Source organism: Protopterus annectens, chromosome 2.part2 (assembly GCF_019279795.1).
Source record: "Protopterus annectens isolate FY-2018-M chromosome 2.part2, PAN1.0, whole genome shotgun sequence".
In the NCBI taxonomy this organism is placed as follows: domain Eukaryota; kingdom Metazoa; phylum Chordata; order Ceratodontiformes; family Protopteridae; genus Protopterus; species Protopterus annectens.
Genome location: NC_056730.1, coordinates 143,946,880 through 143,963,103, shown reverse-complemented (window position 1 = coordinate 143,963,103; position 16,224 = coordinate 143,946,880).

The window sequence follows — 16,224 nt, the reverse complement described above, 5'->3', positions numbered from 1 at the left end:
GACAAACTCTGTAATAGCACGTTTTTGTCTCCTTGCTGCAAGATTAAAGTGCCTTAACCTGAACCTACCGCGTTTTGATAATTTTTAAAGTATATTTTTCCTTTGACAGTATCCACACCAAAAAAAAAATTCATGGTCAGGATACTTCTGGATGTTCTTTATGTTATTCAAATGCTCATTTATTCTGTCCTTAAATTGATTAAAGGTTTTCCCTATATAAAATCCCCTACATTTCCTGCATAATGCACTTGTAAATCCAGGGGCTTGGTTTATCTTGCATTATGCAGAAAATCTACAGGATTTTATATAGGGAAAACCATTTGCCAATTTAAGGACACAATTTATGAGCATTTGAACAACATAAAGAATAAAAAACAAGTAATTCCCTGTATAGTCATGTGAAGAAGTATCCTGACTATGATTTTTTGTTTTTTGGTGTGGATCCAATACAGAAAAATCCTTTTGGAGGTCCATGTGGTGAATTAATTGAATGAAAGGAAGCCCTTTGGCAACTTAAATTAAATGCCACCATGCCACCTGGTTTAAATGATTCAGTATCTATTTCTAGCATTCGAAAGCTCATGTCCTATAAAGTTTAATTTCACAAATTATTTAAAACAACACACTTAAAATAATATGTGTAAGTTGATGTATTTTTATTTTTATTAGTAATTGTTTTTTAAAACAACAATAATATATATATATATATATATATATATATATATATATATATATAGAGAGAGAGAGAGAGAGAGGATGTTTTTTATAACAATTTTTGTAAGTTTAAAACAATGAATAATTGGGGAGGTGTTTTATGCCTGCATTTTATTGGTGTTTTTAAATCATGTGGTTTTGAGGGATGGATACTTAAACTGTGTTTAGTGTATTGTTTGGTGATTCTGATGAAGTCTTGTTATAGTCATGACAAAAGCGCTTAATTTTCAATAAACCGGGTTGCAGTGACAGTGTCCTGCCATCTCTGTTTTTTGTTTTTAGTAAAGGTTGGCAGAGGTTTACTAGCTATGATCCCTTCTGCCCAGACTATATGGTAGTTATCACTGCCACCAGACACTCCCCAGTCAGCAACTCTAAGGCCCTTAACAAAGGGTGTCTAATTATGCTGTGAACTATTAATACTTATTAAAAATGGTAGTAGTTCACCAAGATGGCTAGGCCTTCTGGAGTGGTCCACACAGTGTCACCAAATAAATATAAGCACTCTCAAAGGTTAAATACTTTCTACAAGGACCAGCCACAATAAAAGTTTGAAATATATTTAATAATAAATAATAAAAGTACATGAAATACCGAATATATATTTATAGTAAACCACAGAGTTCAAATCACAAAAAATATTGAAATTAACATTGATGGACAAACTCATACAAATAAAGAAAAACTCTCTAAGCTAAGCTTTACTATATTCCTGACTGAATCTAAGAGAATTTCACTGTGCCCTAGTTAAGTTACTTACTACCACAAGGCAAGATGCTGTGGGTGAGGGCCTTTCTAGTCAGGCTTCCCAAACAGAATACTCAATACTCTGAGATTTCTCCTTTTAATATACAAAATATAATTTCCAAGAGGGCTGGTAGAATGACCTCAGCTGGTCACCTGACTCTAGGTTCTCACAGTATTCTCCTTTGAAACTGAGACAGGAATTTAGCACAGATGGCCACAATATACATCCAAATGTTTATGGCAGTGCCTGGGGCCTCCCCTCTTTTCATTGAGCTAATGAACAAAGTTTATTTTCCAGACTTGGTGTCTCTGGTCCCATTCAGCACTGTGAGATACTGTTTTAATGATTTAACAGCTTATTTACATTTCCCTTATTTTTCTTAAACTAAGCTGGTTAACCTCTGCTATGCCATTATCCTCTGTTAAAACACATACATTTAATTCAGTTACAATAGCACATGTACATTTCTTTTCATTTCAGCAGGGTGCACTGTTGATATATTTTAACACAAGCAAACATCACCAATACATTTTCAGCACAAACATCTGTACAAACCAGTTTGATATACAAATGACATACAGTTCTAAGATATTTGTAACACAAGCATCTTGTATAAATCAGTTTGATATTCAAAGCACATATTCTCTACAAAACTTCAGCTGGCTATGCTGGCATTTGCCAATATTATCAATATATGTATGTAACAAAGAAAACAATTGTTTATGCTTACACAGATACATAAAAAATGGCTGAGCTATCTTGCTGATTTACTATGCATTTAGGTCCTTTTCCTCTAAAGCAAGTCATCTTGAATGAACAAGTTATATTCAAGTACTTTCATATCTCTGATATTATTATTGTTTCATCTCCTGGTAGCAGACCAGGCCAGTGACCTAATATTAGAGACAAAGTGTCAGGACTGAACTTGTGCATCTACCTTTCAATTACTGCAGCAAGTACAAAATTCAGCATTCAAACTCAACGACAAACTGAAATTCAGAACAAAAACTAAAGTGCATCTTTTTCATGCCACTTTTCTCTTCTTAAAAACAGTAGATGAATAGTACATGCAAATGGCAATTACCATTTGAAGAGTTATTCAGGATGGTTGATTTGGGAAAAACATAATGTAATGAAATTTAAATTGATTTTTGAGGCACTGTGGAGTTCTTGTAGGCTGCCAGAGTGATATTTATAACTGGTGATTGGCAGAGGGTGGGAAGAGAGCATTAATCCATATCAGGTTCATTGTATTGCAGTCATTCTCTCCAGACAAAACAGAAATGAATCCTGACTACACCAAATGACCTTTTCTGTGCCTGTCCTAGATACAGTGACACTACGGTCTAATAACATGATAATGTCTTAAGGTCATCAGGCAATCAAGTTCATACATTCTCATCATTGCATGTTATATTATCCCATGCTAATGTTAGCCACATTTAGTAAACAAAGCTTAGACTTGCTTGTTTGCCATAAGTTTAGAAACAAAGAAATATAGCTCAAGTCACAAAACTGTTAACATCAGTGAACAGATGTCTGTGTTATTCTGTGGCCTGAATGAGCAAATTAATTTAGATGCAGCTATTGCCACAGTCTGTTACTGGGGAATATCAGAACAGAATATCCTCTAAGGGGAATAGGCCTTCTGCCACTAATACATTCATGTGATGCATCACATTACAAGCATATTGATACTGTCAGCCTGCTGAATTTAGAGTTTCCATGATGTGCAGGGGAAATGCACTTATGACCATTGGAACTGCTGCAATGATAGCAACAGCAGCCATGACACCTCATTTGCATTGTACTATTTTTTGGATTTCTAAAAACTATTTTCTGGATTACGTGAAATACAATTAAATAGTGTACTCCTACATCTCACAGACACTTTTTAATAAGAATCAGTAGCTCAACAGGTAGTACATTTGCCTTTGGCGCAGGCTCAACAGGTAATACATTTGCCTTTGGTGCAGAAAGCTGTGGGTTCTATTCCCTTACTGGGTAGATTGACTGCTGGAACTGCAGTCAAGCAAAACAAGGTGTTGTACTCTTGAGTGTGACTTCCTTCAGATGCAGCATTAAACTGAGGGTCCATCAGCTTGAACTGGTTATAGCTCAGATGGATGCAAAACAACCCACAGCACCTATAGAAAAGAGCAACAGAAGTGCCCTGGCCAAATTTATCTTAATTTTATAAATAACAAGTCACCAATAGGCCAGAAAACCACAGACTGAAGAAAACTAGACCAGAAGCCAGGAAATGTGAATACTCCAGTGGTGTACAAAAAATGTGACATCAATGCTCTGTGTCCGTTTATCAGTAGAAAACACACTTTATTTAAAACATATAAAATTAGTGTTTTTGTTTCTACAATAAGAAACTTCTTCAGGAAGTTTAAAAGGCAGTTAAAAGAAAGCAGTCCATGTTTAAATACCTTCAATTAGTAATGACTTCATACAAAAAGCACACCCCCGCATGATCTCAGCCAATTATACCACCTCTCTGCATGCATATTTATGAATATTTATAAATATTAATAAATTACATGAATATTTATAAAAACCTTTAAAAACAATAAAAATTAACATTCCAGCACATCTCAAAAATTAAATCTATAGCAAGCATGTTAAATATAAATACAAAAACAAGTGTTTACAATAAAACCTTATTCAAAACAATTACATTTTATGTTTCCATAAATATTAAAATAAATCAGATCATCTTTCCAGTGCCTTCAACCTAAGAATACTGTTGATAGAAATATATTCATTGACACATGGCCAAGTTTTAGACCTTAAACTTAGTTGCCAGGTCAATTCTTTCCTCTCTAGATGTAATGACCATGCTCAGCCCCTTTCACCAACCTTAACTGAGTCCAGCACAAAGAACTTAAAAGAATGCCCATGAAAATCCATATAGTGCTTGGCAAGGGCATTGGTATTATTATTTTTTTCTTATTGCTCTAAGGTGTTCATAAATGTTTTTTTTAATTTCCTGTCTGTTTTACCAATATAAAAACCTGCAAATAAAACACATTGGGCACAATATACCACCCTCTCTGAATGACAATGAATGACTGGTTAAAATTTAAAACCATTAATCACTGTCTCAGCAATCTCTGCAACATAGGGGCAATATGGGCAGCACCCACATTTCTTCATAAACCTCCCTTATACTTAACCACTCTTTCAAACAAGTCCTTCAAATGTTTACCCCTGCAATATACAACTACAGGTCCAGAACCTATTAAATCACTCATTTCTCTTTCATACTGTAAAAAATGCCAATTTTTCTGTATAATATTCCTGATATGTTTGCTGTTAGAACCAAATGTGGTGAGAAAGGATAATGAATAGTTGTTCTGACTTACAGATTTAACACTTAGAGGCTCAGTTCTTACATCACTTGTTTTATTAATGTCAACTTCTACTATTTAATTTTAATTGTATAAATACTGTCTTGGCTCTCCCTGAAAAGAGTCTACTAACCTAGTGAGACTAACCCAGTCAAAATAAAAAAAAAGTAAAATAAGAATACATCAGGCAGATGATATTTAAATTAGTCTCACTGTATTTTAGGAGAGATCACTGACACATTTTAATTCACTGAAGAAGGTTTAATTTACTAGAGATAAAGTAAATTACTGTAGCAACTTTAAACTCATTAACCATAAACATTCTAGCCAGTTAAAACTGGTCAGATGGGTGTCTGACTGAGACTCATCGGGATTATTAGCTGCATTAGAAGCACTCTAGCACAGGCAGTGTCAGCAAATAACCTGCTATTGCCAGTGAAGATTTCCATTTGTTTACACTGGCCTGCATTCTAGCTTCTTCATTGGTTCCTTATTGCAGGCATGAGATTGGACAAGCCTATTGCAATGTTTCCATTCAATAAAAGCAGTCCTCAGCACACTTCAGTAAGCCAGTCAGATCCGATTACACAAATCCACCAGTGAAAGTATAAGCTGAATGCTGATTGACCAGAGATACCATTCAATGAGCTCTTTTAAACACTGGTTGTCATTTAGAAGTCTCATATTTTAATTTCTCCAAATGTTTTATGTTACTAATATTGTGAGAGGAATGGATACCATTCCTAAGTTAGGATATGGTTAAAGTTCATAACATTAATATTGATTCTGTCTTTGAGTCTTGCTAAGAGGGCTCTTCGCGATAGCTGCAGTTTACTGCTTCTTTAGCATTTCATATAGAATTATGTGTATCAGCAACAAATTTAAATATGCTTAGAAATATTTTTTATTAACCCTGTTGCTCCTTCTAGAGCAATATGAAATAAAGACATCCAGATTTCTCCAGTAATAAAAGTAGAAGCAATACTAATTTCATGTACTATGATTTTTTTGGTAGTTCCTTTCTTTTCTTTGTCCTTTTCATCTAATTTGCCTTTTGCTAACAATTCACATGAAGCTATGAACAGTTGTTATAGCTTTTTTCTAAAGATTAGATATTTGACCACTAAGTACTGCATTGCCAAAGGCAATAGATGAGTTACCTTTAATTTCAGTAGGATTTATTTAAAAAGCTTCTACTATAGTTGTATGCATACATTTGCGACTTTTTGTTTTTCAGAAGGCTGATATTCTGATGTTAGGTGAATAGAAAATTTTGTGCAAGTTCCTTGTATATCTGCCTGAAATATTTTGTTGTGTGTTAAGTCTGAACAACATTAAGCAATGTGGACAATGTAGCAAATCATTCGTGATCCATGGTTAGCAAAAATGATGTAACAATTCAGATAAAGAAAAACAATATAAATATATATATATATATATATATATATATATATATATATATATATATATATATATATATATATATATATATATATATAAAAATTGTACTCTGAATTAGCTATCAGAGTTTGCAGTTCAGGGCATATGAAAAGGATGAAGATTTTTCATGCAAACCACTTTATCATCTGATGAGTTTTCAGACAGACAAACAGTCCGGCATGGGCTAAACTACATCCTGTCCATCTATATGAGCCAACAATGCCAGTGTAAAGCTGTTTCTTGCAGACCTTAACAAATTAAACTGGCTTCTTTAAAAGGCATTGCAGAGAACATTGATCCAGACTATGATACACTATGTAACAGAGAGACCTAGTCAAAGTCATGAAATTCCCGATTGTGGATCATAACACTCCCATGCTACAAATTACCATTTTACAATCCTTCTTTCATCACAATCCTATTCATAAGCTCCCAGACACTGCGGATGTAAAATAGCAGCCTTTGAGGGGGAATTCTTCTAGAGTCAGTAAAGTCAAATAAATATACATAATGCTGTTTCAGTAACAACCTTTTTTTAGACGTATGCATTCTGCATACACTAACATCTGCTGAACTATACATCTCTTAAATTTTATTGCAAACCATCTTTGGCAGCGAAATGTAATTTCATCTGCCTTCTGCTAATATTTTCTAAGAATGTTCAGAGTAATTCCATGCACTACCTTCCTTACTTTTCCATGTCTTCTGTTTTCAATGATTAAACTATATTTTTTCAGACAGCATTTTTAACTGTCGCTTTTTACTTTCATGTTCACTGTTTTAATATTGTTTGTTGCCACTGTGATATTTGGCTGAATTCCATGCCAGCCAGCAGTGACTCAGTGAAATATTTTTCATTACCAAAATAAAATTGCTTCTGACTGCCTCTGTCCCTTTCTCTTTCTCTCCATTTTGCTTTCACACACACACACACACACACACACACACACACACACACACACACACACACACACACACACACACACACACAAAACCACATAGAGCTTCAGCCCTAGGCATTTCCTCAGTTGCTACCCCCCTTAACCAGAGTTGATGGGCAAAAATACAAATAAATCAAAAATCCAGATTTGAGGACCAAAAAATTAAAATAAACTAAAATGTTAAAATAAATAAATTAATAAATAAATAATCAAAAATATTTTCTGGGAAAGGATACTGCAACAAAGAGTTAGATTATTTCCTTGATGCAGTTCTGACTACACACACACACACACACACACACACACACACACACACACACACACACACACACACACACACACATGCACATGCACATCAGATCTGCAGTGGAAGGCATTAGCTAGCATTACATTTCAAGACAGCAAAATGGAGGCATACATGCCCATACAGAATGAGATGCTTTAACTATGACTTTTTACTGAAAACCTTGTCCATGTCACGTAAGTCACATCCAAGCAACCTGCTGCTCTAAACCTATAATACTTTTCACATACATATTAATATCACTCTTTAACAAGCATTCATTTTTACAAAGATTTCAGTTTAAACACGTTATCTACCATGTATACTCACCACACATAAACATCCAAAGAATGAGCAATTGCAGTCACTAGCTGACTTCAGACAGTCCTGAATCTATCACCACTCAGTTTAGCAGCATTCAGTTTATTTATGTCTGTAATGCTTCTGTTATGGAACTTACCCTGTTAAAACATGATTCAGGACTGGACAAAGCAGACTAATCTCTTGAAACTATTTTACTGCAGCTCCTATTCAGCCATGGTCTTCTCAGCAGTTTCTTGTCATGGAAGCATATCTGCCAGTTTTGTGAGATGATGTCAGTGTATCCTGTAGATCTGAATATCATCACCTTGAATTATGTATTATCTTGGTTGATTAGAGCAAGTAATAACTATAGCTTGAACAAGGATTTCATGCCCTAGGCTGGAGTCTTATTCCACTCATACCCTCTCCCCTTCCCTCAAAGTAATAAATATGTTACACTTTTGTCATAAAACATTTATTTCAGCTATCTACTCTGTTACAACACAAATGCTAGTCATCTTAGGGTTACCATATTTGTTTGTATGTAAAAGAGGACGAAAAACTATGAGCTGCTACCAGCACATATTATTTAATCCTGCTAGGTCTGAAGAGCAACAAAAAAAAAAAAAAAAAAATGGGGATTTTTGATTGGCTCGTATACCGTCTACCCATATACCCTCTTCTGTTCAATGCGGAACATCAAGCAGTTCCGCATTGAACAGAGCTCCGCTTTTTGATTGGCTCATATACCTGTATATGAGCCAATCAAAAACACGCACAGCAGACCCTCTTCTGTTCAATGCGGAACATCAAGCTGTTGATTGGCTCATATACCTGTATATGAGACAATCAAAAACACGCACAGCAGACCCTCTTCTGTTCAATGTGGAACATCAAGTTGTTCCACATTGAACAGAGCTCCGCTTTTTGATTGGCTCATATACCAATATACGAGCCAGTCAAAAATGCACACAGCGGACCCTCTTCTGTTCAATGTGGAACATCAAGCAGTTCCACATTGAACAGAGCTCCGTTTTTTGATTGGCTCATATACCGGTATATGAGCCAGTCAAAAAAAAAGAAAAAACAAATTGGAGGAAAGACACCGTTATCGCACAATTTTCAAAAACCGCCTGGACAGTAGCCCAAAAAAGGGACACCCATGTAGCTAAAGTAGTTAGGAAGACCTTCTACATTGCCCACCTTATCATGAAGGGATTCTCATCTAGATCAAGGGAGGTCATAGTCTCCCTTTACTCATCACTCATCAGACCAATGATTGAGTACAATGCCCCATTCGGAATGTATCTGACCCGACACTTGCAGCAGCTGGAGAGGCCACAAAAGTTCCTCACCAAAAGGATAAAGGGTCTCAAAAATCTGTCCTATGCTGCCCGACTGAAAGAACTCCAGCTCTATTCAGTCGCCTTGCTCAGAGGTGACCTTTGCCTAACATACAAGGCCATATCAAACCCAGATTTGATGAATATGCTTCACCTCAAAAAATCTAGATCCATCAGAGCCACAAGGGCGGGAGACTTAAACCTTGACTTGGCTATTAATAGGACGTGCTGGAGGGATAGATTCATCACCCAAAGACTCCCTATGCTGTGGAACAAAATCCCGGTACATGTGAGGCAGAGCACCTCGCTGGCCTTGTTCAAGAGAAATCTTGACCAATGGATGGGAGATCGCAGATATACCCCAGGGATTACCTCAGTGTCACTGCTCGACAGAGGCACAGAAAAATAATGGGTATAGTTCCCCATACTAAAGGGGGCTAGGCTTGTAAATGCCCTCGGGCAGATAGCCTAGTATGAACCTATGAACCTATGAACCTATGTCCTGGGAAACCCGGACATGTGATCTGCTTTCTGGAACCAGCAGTAGGAACATACTGGGAAGTTTTAACCTGTTTTCTGCCCATAAGAAGTTCTCTTGGCATGTTTCAGCACTTGATTAAAGACAAACAACAGTCTATCTGATGTCATTAATCATGTTTTTTTCAGAATAATCTTTTTAATTGTTTCAGTTACTCTCTTTCCTTACCATTTGGCTGAAGATATCATGGACTTGTGCAATAATTCTCACAACTTAACAAAGAATTGAAAGACTTGGCTGAAAAACAATAGACCTTTGTAAGACTCTACTTCCTCTGGTCTTTCATGTCTTGAAAATATATAATTTACACCCATTATCACTAGAGACATAGGCAGGGCTTTTGGAATTGTATACCGCCTCCCATAAATGCAACCCTCTCCTTCGTAAGTGTACTCCCCAACCCATGATAGTGCACATTTCTAGATGGTATATCTTATCACTGTTAAAAAATCCTGTAATGGCAGACGTAAGTGAAAAAAAAAAAATTAGCCAACCAGATATTTTGAAAAAAAAAAAAAACGTCATTTTACAAAATGTATAGCACTAAATTATGACAATTAAAAAAACAAAACAATAAACAATTAAATTTTAGTTCTTTGTACAAAAGATATACATTATGTTTTAAAAGTGTATGCTGTGGAGTAATAGATACCACTGATTTTGTTGTGATGTCTCTCAAGTGAAGGACATTAGGATACAATTAACAGTAATTTACAAACAAAAGAAACACATTAGGATTGTACTACTAAGACAGAATGTCAATAATGGTAGAATTATCTCTTATGTTTGGTTATATTTTCCAAGCATGAATCACTTTTGCAGGTTGTACAGATATATTTGGCCAAAACATGATACTACATGCCCTTTCACCTCAAATTTTCATCACTGCTTTTGGTCACATAATCTGCACAAGATTTATCATCTTTGAGCATCAGCCATTGTACAATTGACAACACATCTCTAAAATAAAAATGTGGCTCACTAGATATAACTACTATACTCCATCTGGCCATTATTTCATGGTGATTTTGCCAGAACTGCATATCTTGTGTAATCTCACAGCTCTTGCAACTTCTCAGTGGTCAAAAGTAATTGCAACACAATTCATAATATTGCCAGATGTTTCTCTAAAACATTCCCCCAGATTCATGAAGCTCGGCGCAAGGCCGGTGTAAGGCTTGCGCCGGCCATGCAGCGTATAAATGGCGTAGCAGCGCCACATGCATAGTAATGAGTGTGCGCTGTAACCACAACCACGTGCATAGGGCACGTGCGCGAGTCCAGGGAGCCTAACTAGGTTGCGCTTGGAGGCGTGGCCAAGTCGGCAGGCGATGAGCAACCTAAAGTGCTGAATCTTACAGCCCGCCTGCAATAGTAACCGCACCTATCAGTGTCTGTGGATAATGAAACGTATGCAAAGTATGCTACATAGTACCCGTCCACACAAAATGGAGAACCAAACATAAATGCACGAAATACAAAATGTTCCCGTTCATGGAACAAATGATACTTAGAATACTGTGTCCGTTACGTAGTGCACTGTCAGCAGTCATACCCAGTGGAGGTGTACTGCATCATGTCAGCGTGCCGCAAATACACATGACTAGCCCCATGGGCATGGTCACCAGCAGTCCCACAGTGGTAGTGATAGTACACAGCTGGGCAGTCATGGCCATATAACAACCATAAAGAAACTAGACATCCCAAACACACACAAACAGATGTATAGTAAAATGTGCTATACACAGCAACGTAACCGTCACATACACATAGGATGGCATATGCCGAATCGGAATATCCAGAAGCAGAACCCATGCATGCAAATGTAATACACAACAACCCCTTTATAGCACGTAACCCGCACCCATGTCCGAATGTCCACCTAATCCATCTAGCAGCCCTGCGCAGCTGCACACCTACACAGAGCGAGTATACCCCATGTAGTAGGAAGTATTGTCCTAGGCAGTGACAGGCATGCAAATATGTACCCCACATATGTCAACATCCCATCCCAGGTACTGAAATCCAAATGGCTGCATGTGAATGTGTCAGCAGAATGTGTATATCCCGCGTGTGGTTACTGACCTGTCGAAACCCCATAGGTGTTCACACGCCACGGTGTCCATAACTGTACACATCTGGACAAAGCAGTATGTGTAGCCATGGTACTGATGAGTAGCTATGCAGATATGCAAAACATAATACACAGGGTGGAACAGCTGTCCACCAAGCAGGTCACCCCAGCAGGGTTGCCACATGTACAGATTGTCAAGGTGGGACATCACTCGTAGATATGTGTGGATTTGCATGGTAAAACACCTACGGCCAATACAAAGGATAGAATAACACGTATATGCCAGAATGAAAGGTTATTGCATAGCATGTGAATAGCTTAAGCTATCCAATATAATAGTCATGTGTACCAGATACAAAATGCCTGTAACATGCAAGTAGTAATGAAGGTAAGAAATACACTACTGTGTTAATATCACAGGACATATGGCACGTGTCAAGTGTTGATGCAGGACACAAATGTCCATAATGGTGCTTCCCCCGCAAAGAGGAACAAGTGCTAACCCTACCCCCCACTGAAGTATCGGCAGTATAAATACAACCCAATCACACACCAACACCACCGTCCAACCCAGGACAGCAACAAAAGCTGGACAAAGACTAACACGATGCGTGCACAAATAGGGACACATGTAATCAGTGCTCTCACAACCTTCTACAGGTCACCGAATAATAGTATGTACATACGCATGAAATGCTGTGAAGGATGTGTGGTAGTCCCCAGTATCACAGAGGTACGTACACATATACACTGTAACCAACCGTCACATATGTTCACTGTAACACAGCATACCTGCAGGTAATACATAGTTCAGTCATGTGCTACATAAATATCCACATATGAATGACTACAGGGAATAGACAATTGTGAATGGGAACAACACACAACATGGAATATGTATGATAACCAGCACCACCCACATCATTGTATGCCAACAGCATAAGCTATTGTCAGTTGTCCAAACACCCGTGTCTGTAAACACAGATTGAATATTATAGCAATAACCCACGCCTGGGTGTGTGTAATGCTGGATATACCCACGGTTGGCATGGTGTGGTCCTGAGGGCGAAGCCCGAGGGACCAAACAAAGCCAACCGTGGGTAAATACAGCATTACCTACACCCAGAAGTGGGTTATTGCTATTATACCATGACATCATGTAAGAAAATAAACTATTAATTCCCTTACATAATGGCATAGTATAATGCTTGTCTGCTGCCCTTCTGCAGATGTCTGGCATCCGCGGCAGTGCTGATGTACTGCACGCCTGTGCAGTACATCAGAGCTGTGGGCAAAAGCAATGGAGAAAGCAAGATCTCTGTTGCATTTTTGTAGTGTTTCGCTATGTTACATGGGTTTAACATAGCGAGACAGCTTTAAAATAAGCAACGGAGATGTCCGTTGCTAATTTTAAAACTGTCTCGCTATGTTAAACCCATTTAACATAGCGAAACACTACAAAAAAGCAACGGAGAGCTTGATTTCCCCGTTGCTTTCTTTTAAAACCTGTCTCGCTATGTTAAATGTGTTTAGCATAGCGAGACAGCTTTAAAGTAAGCAACGGACATCTCCGTTGCTTATTTAAAGCTGTCTCGCTATGTTAAACCCATCTAACATAGCGAGACAGGTTTTAAATACCGAGTTATACTAATGGAAAAAAGTCCGGGCGACCGGACCGTTTTCCATTAGTCTAACTCGATTTACAACGGGCACGCTGGCCAGTCAGCGTGCACGGTTTGGAATAATGGGGGGTCATGATATAATAAACATGGACAAACCGTCCCCATGTGCCTCGTCTGACATTCATACACGGTCAGGGCAGTTCTGTACACTAGGCGGACAAGACCAAACCCAGAGCACCACAGGAACACCCTGACAATTAAAGACCTGTATGCGTTGGGACTATAAGCCTTTGTGTTCTGAATATCCCTGCGGTTACGCCATATGCATCCTGGGTCAAGAGCATTAGGGAATAGGGAATGTGTAACATGTAGTACCACACTTTTCCCAGCAGGAGAATGGATGCCTGTGATGTAAGTGAGTGCGGGGGGGGGGGAATGTTAATGTAGCTATGTACCATGGGTATGCATATAAATGAGACAGAACACCAAACGTGTAGTGGTCACAGCAACCGGCCAATGTGAATGCAGTCCCGTTTGAATTACGAGTATAGAACATATAAATGTGAACGTGTAATTAATGCGTCTGTGCCGCAAAGACAGTTAGATATGTAAAGGTGAAAGTGTGTTTCGCATACGTCCGTTAACCGGATCAGAGATATGTTACTGGTACTGTCACAACTAATACAGGCCACGTAAGCACAAAGACTCAGTAAACATATGTAACCCAGAATACGGATATGCATGTGCGCCTGCACGTAACCCACAATAAGGAAATGCAAGTGCGCCTGTGCGTGTGTGATCCGCTGACAGCAGAGTAAATTAATGCTGTTTCCCCCATGTTAGTTATACATGTCTCAGAACTGTCAGCCTCTGAAAGTATGGAACCAGACAATGCCATGCAAAGTACTGGTACAAATAGTGAGAAACACAAGATATGTGCTAAAACAAACATAGAAAGTGGATAGAATAACGGGTGTGTTAGTAGCAGGGATTGACGAAGGGTATGCATTCATATCCTGAACTACTTGTCAGAAGGTGCCACCGGAAGTCTCAAATGAAATGCCAGCAAATTGCCAGATAGACACAGGTCAATGTAAAACACACCTAAGATAAAGGGTCAACCATCCGTACACTCTGCCAGTATCTGTACAGTGGAAAGATATGGTATGGTTATAGATGTGTGTACACAGGTAATCCACAGACATTAACAAAGCAAGGTATGAAACGAGGAGTTTACATGTATATATGTACACACAACAGACCTATGTCCCGTATATATGACACATGGATATAAATATGCCAAGTAATAGCTAATATGGGTAGTCAAACAGACATCCACGAATGGGGAATATACAGCAGCAGTCAAAATCATTGGCCAGAAAGTGACAGTCCAGCAAGTTCTACACTTTAAACATGCATATTGGTGTCCATTGTAGGACTCCAAAAAGTTATCCATTCGCAGTACCCACTACGATTGATGCAAAGGAAGTGACAGATGCAAATACGAATCAGCTGTACATGCACTAAAATCAGGTGCAAGGGTGATGACACATGTGTCCATGAAATGCAGGACGTATGAACAGATATCCCTAGAGTGGGGAGTGCATATAAGTGCATCCACATCCCGGTACCGCACACATTAACCATGTGTAATGTGTACTGTAGAGGGTTGCAGGCATGGGAACCTGGGTATGTAGAAATGGGCCTAGGTGTTGTTTGGCAGAAAATTCGTAGGCCCGCCCCGTGGGAGGGATGTGGGTATAGCACATGCCTTTATTCTCAATAATGGTGCAAAGCATCCACTGGATAATGCGGAAAGCAATTTGGAAATATGTACAGCCCTATATCGGTGTCCCGTAGGCGATTCCCATGGATGGACATGCGTATGACCAAGATGGTACCCATAACTGGAAAACTGTCAGAATAACACAGCTGCAGTAAGGCATAGTACAGGAAATACAGATAGGGACTATATTATAAATACCCCATACAAAGTCAGACCATTGTGCGAATACTGGCGTAGCCATGAATACGGATGTTATGAGTGTCACGAATCATGCAATGGAAATAGCGGTCACTATCACCTACCGCACAGTCCGTAATGCCTAGACAGCAATCAGCTAGAAAGGCACATCACTATGTGAAATGTAACAAGGGCAAAGGCCAAACGTCAGGGCGTGTACACATAATGACAACAGGTCAAGGGTATGAAGGAGCTAACCTGTCCAAAATACATGTACTGAACTGGTGATACTAGGCGGACAGGTGAGAAGAAAGACAGCAGGACAAATGGGCAAACATGTATAAGTCATACCCCGGAAAATGTGAATGACAACGTATGCCCTGCGAAGGTCAATGTGGAAGGTAATTAGACACAAAGGTAAAGTGTCCCCCAGGGTGTCATGAAGTGTCAACATAACAATTTCCAGACCCCCATAGTCATACGTGAGCCCCGCCACTGACGGAAAGCGCAAATACGACGCACACATATGGTACATGAAAGAACAATTAGTGTGGATAAGCAGATGTAGACCTGTGTGAGGAATACAACTGTCTGTGTGGGTGTGTCGTGCAAATACAAAGTAATGTCATGTGGGCTGTCATGCCGCCATACACTGTGTGTGTATTGTAGTCAGACAGTAGGTATGTTGTATCAGACACATACTCTGCAACTGTACAGATGTACGCAGACTGTGTAGAGTTATGCCTCATATGTTTGCTGTGTTCCACGTAACAGTAACAGTCCGGCACTCTCATGATAACTGATGACAGGAAACAATGACAAACATGTGATGAAGACACCAAATCAGACAGAAATGCCATACTCATGCATAACATATCACTGTGCTCACTATCAAT